Source organism: Empidonax traillii, unplaced genomic scaffold, assembly GCF_003031625.1.
Source record: "Empidonax traillii isolate 1590-97213 ecotype Southwest subspecies unplaced genomic scaffold, ASM303162v1 scaffold777:size296887, whole genome shotgun sequence".
Classification (NCBI taxonomy): Eukaryota; Metazoa; Chordata; class Aves; order Passeriformes; family Tyrannidae; genus Empidonax; species Empidonax traillii.
The window spans coordinates 185090-201206 of NW_020955970.1; positions in this window are offsets into that span (position 1 = coordinate 185090).

A 16117-nucleotide genomic window follows, 5' to 3' on the forward strand; every position below is an offset into this window, starting at 1 on the left:
GTAACCTTTTCACCTCGTTCTTTTTTAAGGTGGCTGCCTGGCTGTTACAATTTATCATGAACGCATCTCACTTCACTTCTGGCTCCTCTGACGGAAGGAACAGCCGGTCTCTGGGAGGTCAAAGACATTATTTTTCCCCTCATCTTTCTCAGTTTCCAGCACATATTTGTCACTTTGAAAAAGCATGAATTCTGGATTTGATGCACTTTAATTGATTTCACCCTCAACAAGTCCAACTGTCCATCAACCTTTTCCTTGTTCTTTCCTCCCCTGCATTTCTTTCCTCTGTCCCTCTACTTTGGGAGTGATGTTTTCACCAGCCTGCATGTTGGAGCTGTTGCAAAGCCCATGACCCTATCAAGGCTTGCTGTCACTAGCCATTTCTCTCATTTTCCTTATCCTCCAAGTTGCACTTTGGATGCTGAGCGAGAATGAATCCGCCTTGTAGGAGGACTGGTCTTGTGGTGTCTTAGTGATGTGCTCCTTGTCAAAGGGATGACCTATAGCAAAACATAGCTGATGGTCCACTTATTTTGAGTCAACTGTGTAGGATTATTTCTGCAAGATAATTATTAATTAGTTCTTGATATAAAGGCATTGGTATTTAAAAGAATGTGCAGTGCTGTGGCGGAGATGAATGTGCTGTTTCTTCTTTCCTCCTGGGGGGATGTGTATTCCCAGTGATGTGTGTACATCCAGTGTTGTGTGGTTGGGAATCCAGTGTGTACAATGGCATTGGCACCTCATAAAATGAGGTCACAGAACCCATAGAATATCCTGAGTTGGAAGGAACCCACAAGGTTATGAGGTTCAGTTCCTGGCTCTGCACAGGACCAACCCAAAAATCATATGAGATGCCTTTGCAGTCTGGCTTATTTGGTGAATTCTTCTGGCATAAGTGGAGTTAGGGAGTAAATTGGGTACGTGGGTGGATAACAACTTGCCCTTTGCACAGAACTCCTTTAAGTGTGTCTTGGAAGCCAGGGGCTGGTTACAGTGGAGGCTGAGAGGTTAACAATATTCCTCTCAATGCCTTCATTACATCCTGGTTGTTATCAGGACCTGGACCGGGAAAGAGGCTTCTGTTTACAGCGGAGCTGGGAGATTTCAAGCTCTCTGCGCTGTTCTGTGGTGTTCACCAGGACTCGGAGAGCAGGGTGTTCTTTGGGCTGATGTGCTCTTCGAAGAGCTCCGGCACTCAGAGTGAGCAGAACTGGCTCACGATACTTCTCGTGAGTGTTTTCAAGGTGTAGCCCAGGGTCTCTGAGAAGTGCAGAGCTCCTGCCGGCGTGTGTGCGGTGTGTCTGTGAGCGGAGCGAGCCGAGCGGGTGGGAACTGCTGTCCATGGTCCTGCGTGTCGGGGCTGCCGCGCTGGGGCTCGAGCAGGGGGTGGCTCGGGCTGGGGGCTTGGAGAGGGTGCAGATCCCTCCCTCCCTCTCCCCCTGTGCCAAACGGTCTGCCAATGCAGGTCAGCGTTTGCCACTGTGTGTGGGGAGGGAAGTGAGCGTTCTTTGAGGAGTTCTAAAGGGCTTCCACCAGTGCTTGTGGACCTCATGCTGACTCTCTCCTTCCTTTAAACTGGCAGAGGGTGGGTTTAGATTAAATATTAGGATGAGACTCTTCCCTGTGAGGGTGGGCAGACCCTGACACAGGTTGCCCAGAGAAGCTGTGGCTGCCCCTGGATCCCTGGAAGTGTCCAAGGCCAGGTTGGACGGGGCTTGGAGCAACCTGGGCTAGTGGGAGGTGGAACACAGGGCTCAGAATAAAACGTTATTAATATAACATTAGGATATTTTAAAGGACATATAATGATTTAATTTCTTTTTCTAAGTAGGTACTATCCATTTCAGGTCAGTTCAATGCTATGTGTGTGGCGGGGGGGGGGTGGGGGGTGGAATTTGGTAAGCTCTAAGAAGATTCCATTAAGCTACTCTGGGCACTGCACTGAACAGGAAGGAAAATTACCTGGTGAAGAGGTGAACTGATGGCTCACTGCATTTGAAGAGTCTTTTCCATGGGTATTTTCTCCAGCTTAGAGTTCCAAGACGTGCTGATGTGACAAGAGGTTTCACATGTGTGTTGGGAAATCAGTTTGAGGATTTGTCTTAAAAAAAAAGAAAAAAAAAAAAAAAAAAAAAAAAAAAAAAAAAAAAAAAAAAAAAAAAAAAAAAAAAAAAAAAAAAAAAAAAAAAAAAAAAAAAAAAAAAAAAAAGACTTTAATCACTGCAAGAAGTCCTCTAGGAGTAGTTCTACCGAAGAAGAAATTGGAGACCTTTCTCCTCACCTATGAAGTAATCAATTTAACTATGATTAGAAAGGTTCAGGGAGGAAGTTGAGATGTTTTCAGGTCACTGGGCCACAGCACTCTCATCTCATCTCTAGCAGATACTGGCGGAGTAGAGAGCTGGGCTCAGAAGGTGGGGAGAGCTGACCCCATGGCAGGTTTTTCACACTTCATTTGTGGCAACATCAGCAAGGTTTAAATGTGGGTTTTTATGTGCTGGGTAGGTGGGCTCTCTTGGGGAGGGGCATGGAAGGACTATCGTTTACTGGAAACAAGAATTCAGAATTTTGTAGAATCAAAACCAGTGATCAAGGTTTCCACTTGTTTCTTCAATACCCTTGGCAGTGCTGGGGGATGGCTGGACTCAGTCTAAGAGGGCTTTTCCAACCTAAACAATTCTGTATTCTATCAGGAATGATACAGGCTGAGGAAACAACTGTGTTAAGGTAACTTGGCATGGCAGTGCTGGAGCTGGGAATACCACAGACCCAGTCTTCCCATCCCTGGGATCCAAGCAGGAAACACTTGCACTCCATCAGGGCTGCTTACAGAAGCTTTCAAACAGTCCCAGGATTATGGGAATATTCAGCTAATGCTGAAGTCATTTTAAGATGTGGGCTCAGGTTTGATGCTTTAGATGAAGATCATCCTTAAAACTCAGTCCACTTCAAGTCCAGTGTTCAGAGCCCTAAGAACCACCTTGATCTTTAAGAATCCTTTGCTGGAGGCCTGAGATTTTAAGCAGCTTCTCTATTCCCTTCCACTGCATCAGAGAGACCTGAAGCAGCACGTGCTGCTGAGCAGCTCCACATCCACGAGCAGACACACCTTCCTCTCCCCAAACCAAATCCAGAAGATAACGTGATGGGAATTTACCCAGGAGTGGCTCCAGGGGAGGCTGCACAAGCCATGGTTTGGCAAAGCTGTGGAAGTATTTCAGAACACCTTTTTTAATAGATAGTCAAATGAGGAGAGGGAGACAGAGCTCCTGCAAAGGCAGTGCAGAGCAATTGCATGAGGCAGTTGATGATTTCAGCCTGAATTCCCCTCTGAAATCTTCTCTTGGGAGTCTTAGTTCTTAAGTTAAATGACTAATTAGGGCTTGTTCACACCACAGATCAGCCCAGCAAGGCAAACTCCTAAGAGCTAATGCTGTTTACTTGCTCCCCAAGGAAGCTGAAAGTCTCAGGAGCTTGCAGAGGAATTTTCCTCCTGGAAATCTGTGTCTGCTACCAGGACACGGGAGAATTTAGGTGGGAGGGAAACAAAGAAAAATCCTCCCTCACCAGACAGGCCCCTCTCTCAAGCCAGTTTCTTTGCCTTGTTCTTCCTCTGCTTCAACATCTTGCTCAGGGGGAGAAAAAAATGTGAAACAAAGTGCCCCAAGCTGAGAGATGCTGGGCACCCAGCAGGACCCTGACCTTCCTTGTAGGTGACAAATTGGATGGCATGTAGGCTGAGGAGGGAGGGAGGGGGGTGGCCTGCAGGGGGGTTAAAGTTACAAAGCCAGCATCTGTTACTGAGGGTATGTAGGGGCTGCAGTGCTCTGCCATTCCCTTTGGGAAGGCACAAGGAAATGGCCCTGGGGTCACCAGAGGACAAAGGCAGAAATGGGCACAGTGAGTGGCTCTGAGTGGATACAGAATGGGTATAAATACATAAAATAGATCCTGGGGGGTGGTTGCAGAGGGGTAGAAGGTGGAGAATGAGTCTTAAGAAGAAAGAAGGATGTGTTCATCTGTGAGGTACAAAAATCTGGGTCTGGTTTTCTTGTCTCAGGACCCCCACAGGATTTAGGCACCTCTGAGTAATGGAGGGCAGCAAAGCTGTTTTTCTTCTCTTTCACTTACCAGAAACTGATCATCTCCTACATTCATATGTTCCTCTATCTGTCTCTGACTTGGATCTTCCTTGCTATTTGGCACCGTGAGCCACTGCAAAAAAATATTAGGTGGGACTGGCAGTCTGGAGTCATCTGGAGAGATGCTTTTGTGCCCCAGCTTCCATGGAGGAACAAGAGAGCCTGGGCAAGGCATCTCTCCTGCGTTCAGCTGTGAGGTTTTGCCCCAAATGCCTTCTGTCATCTCAGCAGACCCTGTCCTTTTTGCTTTAATTGATTCTGTCTGTCTTTAATCTGATGTGAGAAGGGACCTCCCACCACGAGCACCCGAGAGCCCGCTTTGTGCTCGAGGAGCTGGAGGTTTGGGTGCAGCTGAGAGAGGAGCAGGGTTGTGTTGTTGTAAGAGGGAGACAAGGATGTTTTGGGAAAGACGCTGCAAACCCACTAACAATCCAAGTTAGGCCTTTCACTTCCATGCTGGGTTTGGGGGAAGTGCTTGTGTAACAACTGGAAAGCGAACTGCTGAAATAATAATTTGTCATTACAACCCTGTGTAGGGTTTCCTGAAGCCGTCCTCAGCCCTGTTGGGTTGGCTCCATGCAGGAGTGCAGTGGGAGACAGTCCAGGAGACCTGGCCATTCCCTGGGGGATCCAGGGGGGAAAGGAGAAAAGGGAATGGCTTTGGCTTTGCTCACCTAACTGCGTGATGGCAGAGATGAGAATAAATAGGGAAGTTGAAAAGGAAACCTCCATTGTGAGTCTGGTCAGACAAAGTCTAAACAGTTGTTGAGTTTGTTTTATCAAATCAAAATATTTTGGTTCAGTGGTGTGTTGGATTGAGTCAGTGTGTCTGGGCTGACACAGTGTTAGAGAAACGCTCTGGTTGGAGGGGGTTGTATCCCTGTCCCTTGGTGGGGGGGTCAGGAGCTCTACTGTCTCCCCCAAGCCATAGGAGAGGGGAGCAAAGGGAGAGTGGATGAGAGCAGCCCCCTTCCCACGGCCTGAGTTTAGAGTTTTCAGATATTTTAAGGCCTCTTCAGAGCTGCTCTGCGGCCCTGCTCAGCCTGATTAAGTGTGCTGCTGCTTGGACCGCAAAGAAGGGTTTTAAGTGGAACGGTAACATTTTTGAGGGAAAATAGATGAATAAGTATTCAGAGTTAATTATCTGCAAAACCCCGAAATGGCATGAGTAATAAAATATAGATAGGTACACATTTATTCTTATCATGCCATTAGTGGTCTGTGCTCCTGTGGCAGATGGTGGTGTGCTGTTAAATGTTGCCATGCGTGGGAGTAAGAAGAGACTCCAAAATGCACAGTTGTTGCCTGCCATCACTGTGAAGGCTCAGGCCTTTGAGAGCATGATCTGGTTGAGGTGTATCTTGCCCAAAAACATGGTGGTGAGGACCTGAGAACAAAACAAGTAAAGCAGCTGAGGTTAGGCTGGGACAGATCCCGTGTAGCTCCCGACCTCTCCCACATCTCTCCCAGACACGGTTCCCAGTGAGACCTCATTGTTCTTTTAAAAACAGCTTTGTTCCTATCTGGTAGTTTTGTTTAGGATTTCATAGAAGCTGTAAAAAGTAATACCGTGTAGTTGCTTTTGTTGAAATATTTCCTCCTTTCCTTCCTTGTCCCAGAAATTTTATCATTTTTTTTTAACTTACTTTTGAGCCATTCCACACCTGACCCTTCAATATTTCCATATTTCAAGGAGATTTAGCCAAATGGTGTGTTTCCATGGCTGATACGCAGCAATAATGCAGGGTTAATACCTAATTAGTTCCCAGGGACACTGAGCTTTTCATGGATATAAAGTAACAAAAGCGACAACAAACAAGCTGAATTCCTAGGTCTTAATTCATCGAGGAAATAGGAACCTAAAAATGCAGGAATTATTCAGTGCGGTATGAAAGCTCCGTTCTTTCCCTCATGAAGCCCAGAGGATGCTATAGTAGCTGACAGGGGAAATATAACCTCCTCCTCCTCCTTCCCTCCCTCCCTCCCTCCTTCCCTCCAAGGGGGGCTGTGTATGTGTCTGAGTTTGCAGCCCTGACATCTCCCAACAGGAAAATTCCCAGTTCTGCAGCGCACTTTAAACAGCTCCTCGCAGATTCCCCTCCCTGCCTCAACCCCCAGTCAGGCTGACCCTGTTTTTCTTCTGACATCCAGCCATACCTGATCAGTTGTATCCTGAGCAGCTGGATGTGATCAGAGCTGGCCTTCCACCTCCCAGGATGGCGAGCATATGGGCCCGCGGGCTCCAGCCATTATGTTCCTGAGCACTGAGCTTGTCTGCCTGTGGCTACACAGGGTTTTTCTTCCCCCCCCTCTCTCTCAAACAATCGCAAATAAACCTTTCTGATAAGTAACAGCAAAAACAAACAGGCCCTTCGGCTCTGCGGGCAGCGAGAAGGAGGGAGGAATAAAAACCCCAGCCCGATAACAAAATCTTTGCTGTGTTTAGGCAGCACACGCAGAGTTGCCTCCAGGAGGGAGGAACTGTCTGCCCTCAGCCAGACTGAGCTTTTCTGGGAGCAGGAATGGCTCTTTCAGGGTGATTAGCCCTCGGTGCTTTACAGTCAGGCCCTGGTGTGGGAGCTCCAGGCGACGGAGGAGGTTTGATCTGGGGGGGCTCCAGGGGATGGAGGAGGTTTGACTCTGAGAACAGCCCTGGAGATCATCCAGACCAACAAAGTGAGGCTTTGAGCTGACCAATGTGGGCAGTCTGGTGTCAGCCTGGAAGTCACAGAGGGTTGAAGGTTGAGAATGGCTGTTGTGAGGGCACTCAGCCTTAGCCCCAGGCAGAAAGGGAAGAGCAGGAGGCTGGTACAGTGCAAGAGTTCGGGGCAGTTATGGGGAGGAGACTGTAGACAATCCCAAACAGCCTCTTTGTGTCCTTTCCCATTGGCAGAAAGTGTCTTGCCTTCTGGAAGGGGTCACAGGGGGCCTCTGACACTTTGCACTGTTTGCCAAGGGAAGCAAATCCCAAAGCAAATTCCCCTGTCTTGGGGGTTCACTGTGGTGCTTGGAGAGCTGAAGAGGGGTCCCTGAGTGCCTTCCTTCACCTTAATGTGTCCTGAGCCCTGATCACTGTGTAAAACTGGAGGCAACCAAGAGATTTTTGCAAGGAATGTGTTACAGAAATGGTAGGTCTTACCTTCCTTGTGTTTTCCTTTGCACTGTGCCAAAGAAATAAGGCCTCAGCCTTCCCAAAACAGTCAGAGGTGTGCACTAGGGTGTCCAGATGGGACCTGGCATGGTCCTAAAATTATGGTCTAAGCCTAAGGATGGAAAAAACCCCCTCACTTTGCCCTCTGAATCCCATCAGTGCCACAAGCAGGCTGTTACAGCCTTCAGTTGAATACATCGGGGCCACAAGAAACCTGTGGATGTGCAAAGTGGGGGGGTAAGCTCGTTTTGTGAAGAGCTTGTTCAAGAAATGTGATGAACTCAAAAGCTGCCTGGTGACACAGCACCTTCTAGGCCAGGAATCTGCATTCTGTATTTGAGGGGTTGAGCCTCCCAAGTGCTCTCCCAGCTGCGATCTTCATTCCCTCAGTCAATAAATGATGGGCTTTTCCATCTTGGAAGCCAGACCCATGAGGAGCCTTTGAAGCCTTTGCCTGGGCAGATATGGCCAAGGTTATCATCCTGGCACGTCCCCACTGAACTCAGACACTGTCTTGAAAGGCTGCCAGAGTCTGCACCACGCTTGTGCTGAAAGGCTGGAACCACATGAAGGGGCCCTGTGGCCCTGTCACCTCCTCCTGCTCCCGGTGACAGGAGCCAGAGCACCGATGTCACTGCACAGTCACAACACATGGCACCAGCTACAGGGTGTGTCACTGCCGGTGTGTCCTCTCTGAGGTCCTCAGTGGGAATTATTCCTATATACTGATGGAGTTCTGTGCCCCTGAATGCTTGAACTGTGGAGAGGAGCAGCGAATCCATCTGGGAAATTCATTCAGGGAGGGGGAAATGAGAGCAGAAGCCAAGGGATCTGCACCAAGTGGGCTGAACATCACTGTCAGCTGGATCCCAAGCAGCTCCACTGAAGCAAACAGCATTAATTGTAGATTTATACCAGCCTTTCTGAGAGTCGCTCCTGGGGCAGAGCCAGTTCTGGGAGAGGATTAATCTCGCTGGAAAACTCCCTCTTGTTCTTTGCCTGGTCCCTGACACTCGCACACGCACACAAACCAACCCCGGTGACCCCCCGACAACCCAGTCAGCTCACAGGGAATGAAAGGATGTGAAACCCAAGCTGCCCCTCCAGCACAGCCCTGCATCTGCCACAGCCCTTTCGGAAGGCAGGACTAGCCACCTGCTAGTTGTTTTGCTCGGAGGGAAAATGTCTATTGGACACATAGGAAGCAACTAATCCGGTCCCCTGGGAGGGACTGGCCGTTTGTCATTCCCACAGTCTCCAGCACAGGTACTCAGCACCTTCCAGGGCTGGAGCGCTGTGGCTGTTCTCTGGTTGTTTTTCCCCTTGGCAGTAGTTTTGTGTTTGATTTTATCTAATTGTAGTGTTTCTCAGCGTTTTCACTTGGTCACCCACGTCAGGACAAAGAAAAATACGGTGTGCCCTCTTCCCACACATGCACACCTTCTTCTCAGCTTAAAAATGAATGGAGAATGCCATAACTGGATGTGCTGGGTGTATGTCTCCTTTCTGCGTGCACACAAACTTTCTGATGAGGCATTTGTGCAATTTAGGATTTCCAGAAAGATGGATCTTCTCTAGTTCTCACTTGTGTCTCTCTGTGCCTAAAAAAATGGTCAGTGGCATCCTCTCCCCACACCTCCATGGTGTCATTGCACTCCATGTGGCACAGGAGCGTGATTTTATTTTCATTTTTTGACCCAGATTTCCAGTGGAGGTGCTACAGATGGAGTCTCAACAGCAGAAGGGATACTTTAATGGTCTGGAGCAGCAGGCTAGGATTGCCTGGGTTCCTCAGGAGCAGCAGGCTCAGCTCCACAGGCTGCTCAGCCATTCCCCTTTCTTAGGGCAGTAAATGGAATACCGTTCCATTTACTGCCTGCCCACAAGTTTCAAGGGAAAGAGGTAGGAGGGGGAGGAAAAAGCCAACCCCGAGGCCAGTTCCTCCGTGGGTGCAAATCAGTGTGGCTGTGCTGGCTTACACCAGCTGTGGGGCTGGCCCCGAGGTTTTGTGTTCCCATTATCCTGGGGCTCATATTGCAGGAATGCAGGGTTGGCCAGATGTGCTGGCCACAGTATCCCCTCCCCTCCCTAAGTGACAGGGTCCCAGCTGCCTCTCCCTGCCCTCGGAGCAGCCTGGTGCAGCCTGCCTGGCAGCATGGAAGGTGCTGGGGGATCCTTGGGAATGGCCACCAGCACTTCAACGCTACCCCAGTTCCACGAACACAACCCTGAGTAAGAGCAGTGGAGGAACTTTTCCCCCTTTGGAAGTGATGTTCATCTCCTCCCCCAGCCCAGCATATGGAATTCTGGATCACATTTCTCTCTCTTGCCAATAAATATTGCAGATTTATTGCTCTCTACCTGGTGGGCAGTAAATTGCATTCCACCTCTGTTATAAGGCTCTTTGCTATGACACAGTCTTGCAGCTCCATTAAACCTTAATTACAGCAACACTTCATCGAGCCTCTGCGATGGCCCGAGCGCCATTGCAGTAGGGAGGACGTATGGCCAAAACAGGCCGATGCAGAGGGGCCTTATTTTGTTTTCTTTCCTCCCTTTTTTAAGGATTAGGGAGAGCTGAGCCCGGCGAGGGGAATAGATGGAGCCTGAGCCTCCTGCTCTCTGCTCATTTTCCACGACAGCTGGCTTCACCTGCCGCAGCCCCGGCGGCTCCTCCGCGCCCTGATGAAGTGCTCGGCAAACAGTGCTCCGAGTTGCCTCTGTTAAACGGCTTATTTGCGTTCGTGCTGATGAGATGCATCCTAGGTGGGGTCATCCCGGGGTTTGATTGCGTGAGGAGAGCAGAGTTTGGCCAAACGGAACACCAGGAGCAAAAAGGGGCACTTGGGTTTCTGTGGACTGTGGCAAGACAAATCTCAGAGCAGCCTCGCTGCTGTGCAGGCTCCTCCTGCAGCAGGCAGATTGCTCTGTGTCAGCTCAAGGCGCTGTTTCTGGTGCCATCTGTCCTTCCCTGCAGCCTGTGACAAGGGATGAGGCATTGCAAGTGCTGGCTGCTGCCACAGCTCCTCAGAGGCCAGTGTCTCCTGATGTTTTCCCCAGGCTCCTCTGTCCCCTTGTGAGACCACAGGGAGGGTTGGGAGAGGGTGGAGGGCTCGGTGCCTGTGGACATTGGATGTGTGGATAGATGGTTCTGATTTCCCCTCTCCAGCCAGGCATGGAGGAAGCACAGCTTGGAGCTCCCAGAGAGGCTGTCCACTGCCTGTGCTCCCTCTGGACTGTTCTGCTTGGCCTTACGGTTTTTGTTCTGGAGATCATTCCAGGTCTAGGATGAGCCCCCCAGCCCCTCAGGCAGGTTCAGTACGAGTGTGTGTTGTGCAGACACCTCTCCTCAGATGGATGCTCAGACCTTTCTGTGGGATGATGAGCAAACCAGAAGGCTCTAATGGCTGCACCAGCCACTTGGATTCGGTGCAGGGGTCCAGAGGCGAGCACTGTGTTGGCAGATCTGCCCAGGAGAAGGACTGTCCCTTTCCCAGTTGGGAAATTATTTGCCTCCCCGGCTGTACTGGTGCGATACCAAGTGTCAGATGTGGTGTAGCTCTGACAGGAACTGGAACTGCTGGGATTATCCTCAGGATTCTCTTCGCCCACACATCAGTGCTGATTGTGACTGCTGTGGTCACTTTGTGTAACGCTCATCATCCTTGTGAGTCCACTCATATGAGTAAGGATGTTTATTTGACTGCATTTTACCACATCTATAACTTTATCTGGTCAAACATCCCTCAGATGTCCAGAGGGAATTGTAGACAAGCAGCACGGAAAATGACACCACAGCTAGTGCAGAAAGCAGCTACCAGAAAGCAACTGAAATCTTTCTACAAATTCAATTGCTGAAGTCTTCAACGAACAACCAACACATGGCAAATACTTTCCTTTGGAGAGCCTGTGTCAGAGCCTTGTTTGTCCTTACTCTCCCCTCTTGCAGCAGCCTTGAGATGTCAGACGTAGGAAATGCGGCCACAGCTGTTTATGCACTTAGAGGGTTTTTTTCCAAGGCCACATCCTTCTATTCTCCTGTAGATTGCTTCAAAAGACGCTGTAGGGACTCCAGAAAGCCAAGGTCTATGTGCCATGTGCAGGTGTTGCCAGGAGATTGACATTCTGAGCATTTGAAAACTATCAGAGAACTAATTTGGTGGTGGTTTGTTCTTTTTTTTTTTTCCCCTCCTTCCTTCCCTCTCGAGCTCTGCATTAGAAGACTTTTTGCTGTAGATTGATATTTCTAACAGAGCCACACTATTCAAGCCATAGTCAAACATGATAGCATGAATTAGGAGGAAGATGGTACCTTGTCTTCTGCAAAGTGTTCAGCTTCTCTGGATCCTGGACTGGGATAAATTGTCCCTCACAAAGCCCTGTCCAGCCCTTGACTTGTCTTCCTCTACAGGAATTTAAGTCCTACCCACTCTAAGTGGGTCAGAAAATGCCCCTGCTTAGTTTTCTTCTAGGAAAATGCCATCACCTCGATGAAAACTGATGATTTTTCTATATGCAAATGGATAAGTTTTGTGGGATTCTTGTTTGAAGTAATGTAAGAGGGAAATAATGCCAGAGGGCTGGCTTTGGTAGGTGCAAACCAAAGGAGTCTGTTCTTTCTCCACGAGGGGAAAAATTTTCATTTTTAAAATGCAGTTCAAATTAAAGATGTGTGAAATTAAATGGGATTGTTTTGAAGGGATTGAAAATAAATATTTTGATTAACTCAAATGAATTTAAAAATAAATCATGGGGGGAAGCGAAATGTTGGGGGAGGATTTTTTTTTTGGTCCTCATTTGAAATGAAAAATAATTTGCAATCTTGACACTTTTCATGGAATGAAAAGTCCATTTGCTGATTAAGGCCCGGATTCATCCTGGCTTATTTCAGGCACTATTGAACTGCTTAGTACCAAAGGGCACTTTAATCCACCTGAGATTTAAATTGCCCTCTGGAGGTACCTATTTCTTCCACTGATAAGACAAGGGCAACGTGACTTCTCCTACGTGTGCCTGAGAGAACCACCTGAAATTGGGTGGTGTGAGCAGGGTGCAGTGCTCTGCCTTGTCTAGGTGACCTCCCAGGTCCCTTCCCACCCAAACCATTCAATGATTTTGTGAATTTGGCTGCTCTACATGCTGCTGTTGTGTTCATGTGCTCTTCCATCTTTCCCAAAAAAGTTGGGGGACTTGGGTTTGGATTGGACTCAATGATCTTTATGGGTCCCTTCCAACTCAGGCTATTTTATGACTCTAGGATTGTGTTTTTTTCTAAAGGGGAGGGAGATTTCAGCTAAAATACAGTTTTTTAATCTGCTTGTTTCCTGTTGGTGGAAAAAGAAAATCTGGAGGGCCTGGCAGGACCATACCTGATGAGAAGCAAAGGAACAAGATTTGTGGCTAAGGCTGAGGGGATCTTTGGTCTGGTTGTCCGTTCTCTTTCAAGCACCACGTACCACGACTTCCAGCTCTCACATCTGGTTGGCAGAAGGCAGGTCCTCTTCAGCAGCTCCTCCACAATGTGCTGAACACTCTACTCCATCTTTAGTACTCCTTGACCCAGAACAAAAGTGAAAATATCTGGCATGCCAGGAAAGGTTAACAAATAAAGTGATGCACAGCCTTCTCCTCCCCATGACATCACTTCCCTGTGAGAGAACAGTCTTCTTCACGTCACACCTGGCAGTCTGGTGACAGCAAAGGGACACATCTGTTGCAAGTCTTTTTCCATGCTGGGGTCCAACAGCACTGTCCTGCCTGGCTGGATTTTCCACTCCCCTCCAGGGTGAGGTGGAGGGTCTGGACCACTTTGTGCCACAGCCCCAACCAGTGTAATCCTGTCACCTTCATGAGGGCTTTTGGTCATCTGTCCACTCAGCCAGATGGATTTGCTTTAGGTAGCTGGACATTTGGGAAGTATTATTTCTTTTAAATATGTAGCCTGTGCTGTTCTTATTTTGGGCTCATAAAACATAATGAGATATGGGTCAACATTTAAGTCGTGTGGAAAATTACCTCCTGGAAGACTTTGTGGAGCCAAAAGCTTATCTGGTATTAACTCTAATTATACTCCATTGAGCTGTACAGCAGCAACTGTGGCCTTGGACTAAGACCTTATTCTCCTCCTAGAGAGCTCCCTATTGCTGTTGCATCTGTGCTGTGGGATGTGCGCTGGGACATGATTCCATGTGAGCATCATTCCTCCCCTGCTGCGTTTTGGTGGGAATCATGGAACGGTTTGGATTGAGAGGGACCTTAGAGATCATCTAGTTCCAACTCCCTTCCATAGGTAGGGACACCTTTGGCAAGGTGGAGCCTCTCACTGCATCGAGCGCTTTTCTTGTCCACGGTGGAGCATATTATTCATATTTTCAAATTTCCAGCAACTCCTGCAAACTTCTTGCAGCAGCTCCTTGGCAAAGCACGTCGGATATGTCTGAGCCCTTCAGTCTGAGCATCATGAGCGTGTGCTTTTGGAGGCAGCATGGGAGGGTGGGGGAAGGAGATTAAAATACAGTTGTTGGCTGATATGAAGAGAAAAAAAAACCCAACCCTTAAATAAACCACAAATTACAAAAAAAAAAGAAAAAAAATCCTGTGAGAAAGAAAGAAAGTAACAAGTCTGTGGAGGATGGATGTTTGGAACTGTTCAGCCTAATGCATGCCAGATTCCTTCTCTCTTCTCTCCCCCCCGCCCCCTCCCGCTGCCTTCCCCTTACCAAATGCTGTCTGCTAAACTTCTGAAACACCCTTTGCCTTTTTGACCCTTCAACTCATCTTGAACTTAGGAAAAATTGGGGAGGCGGGAAGCAATGGTTGCCTACACAGTGCGTGTGGCTGTGCCGGGGCAGGGGGGTGTGCGCCGGGGGTCTGGGAGCAGGGAGGGGGGCTGACATGGCTTTGTGTGCTTGATGCTCCCCTGAAAACAATTTGTATCCTGTTAATAGAATTAGTAAATATTTGTAGCTCGCTTTGAAGCCTGTGTCCCCAGGGGAAGCATGGGGGTGGGGGGGGCGCAGAGAAATTAGAGACAAGTCCCTGGTTTAGCCATCCCGGCCCCTTCCCCCAGCCTCTCTCTTTCATTTTCCCCCTCCTTTATGAAGACACTAAACAGACAAATTGGAGGTTTGAAACGAGGCTTGTGCTGGTGCCTGCGGAAGTGACAGGGGTGGTACGAGGGGGCCTGATATCTGCTAATGCAAAAGCCATTCACAGCTAATGACCCCGTTAGGGAGCCAAGTTCCTGAGCGGTGGTGGGGCCCGGCCAGGCTCAGAGCCCCCACGATGGGCAGGTGCCCGGGGGTGCTGGCAGGGCTCTGCAGCAGGGCACTGCCCCATGGCACATGGGGGTGGCTCTGGCTGGTGGGCTTTGGCTCGTGGGACTGTTTGCCATGGTCTTTCAGCTCCATCACAGCCCAAGTAACCCTAAAGGAAGATATGCATGTACATGTATAATGCCACTTCTTCAACTCACAGAAGGTTTGGGTGGGAAGGGACCGTAAAGATCCTCTTGTTCCAGCCTCCCTGCCCATAGATCAGGCTGCTCCCCTCTCTCTTCTTCCTGTGTAGGATTATAAACTGCTAAAGGACAAAGGAAGAAGAAAGTGGTCTCGAATCGGAAAACTGAGTCATGTAGGGCTGAGACGTTTCATTTCCCGTTATTATTTCCGATTTGCTCCTCTACAGAACTGCCCAGATGCACAGGCTGAGGTTAGATCACCTGCAAGTTTTTAGGTGGTGGATGTGTTCCAGCTCTCTGCTTCCAGCAGCTGGCAGTTGAAGTCCATGTGAGTGACAAGGGCCACCCAAAAGGGGGATCAATTTTGAAACAGTGGAAATTTAAAGAGCCGGGAGCATCTCCAGGCATGGCAGCGTTACTTGGGAGGGATTTTGAGAGGCTTTGGGGAGGAAGTTTGTACAAGTTGTGTTGCTTTAAGTGCAGAAGGAGGCTGTGTTGTGCTGTTGTTTAGAGAAACAACCTCTCATTGATTTGACAAATCTACCCAACACTGTAGTCCTCTGATTATGCAAAGCTCTTGGCAAAGCAGCTGAGCTCTTACAGGTGAAGTTGCCTCTGAAGATGCACATCTGAAATTAGCTTTTGCCTAGTACACAGTCTGTAAACAAACTGTTGGGTGGGGGGAACCAAGGAGGGGGCACCAACATAACTTGGAAGCCATCGGGGTTAGGTTGGAAAGGCTCGGCTTGCGCCAAAGGAGTTGCGGTGCTCCAGGTGTAGTAGAATCAGATAACCTGGATCTTCTTGAAGCTTTTCCAAATGAAACTGGTTGGACTTGAATGGCTGTGTTTTGTGGGCTCACTGTTTGTAATATCAATGCTTTCTATGAAGCCATGTGAACCCTGGCTGGGAAGAAGGGCATGGATGCCTTCTCCAGCCCTGCAAGTGTGAAGGCAGCACTCAGCTGGGAGATGGAGCAGCTCTGCTGCTGCTGGAGGGTCAGCCCATGCTGGAGAGGAGAGGCAGAGAGCGCTGGGTGGGGACCAGTTATAAAAACCCACTAGTCTTACTGCATGTTCTAGAAGATCCGTTTGTTCCTTGGAAGCAGAAAGCAATCCTAACTGGTGATGTGGCTGCCTGGTGGGTGACCCCAGGCTGTGCTGGCATCCCATGCAGCTGAGAACACGGGGGAGGTTAGGGAGTGACTCCCAAAGTCCGGGTTCTGAGGTTGGAAATTTGCTCTCTGAAATCTGGAGTCTGTGAAAAGTAGTGAAGAAATCTCAGGTGGGTAATTTCTGTGCTGAGGGAAAGAGCGAGCAAGGCAGGCTCTGTAACTGCTGAATGTTGGGTTGTCTGTGTGCC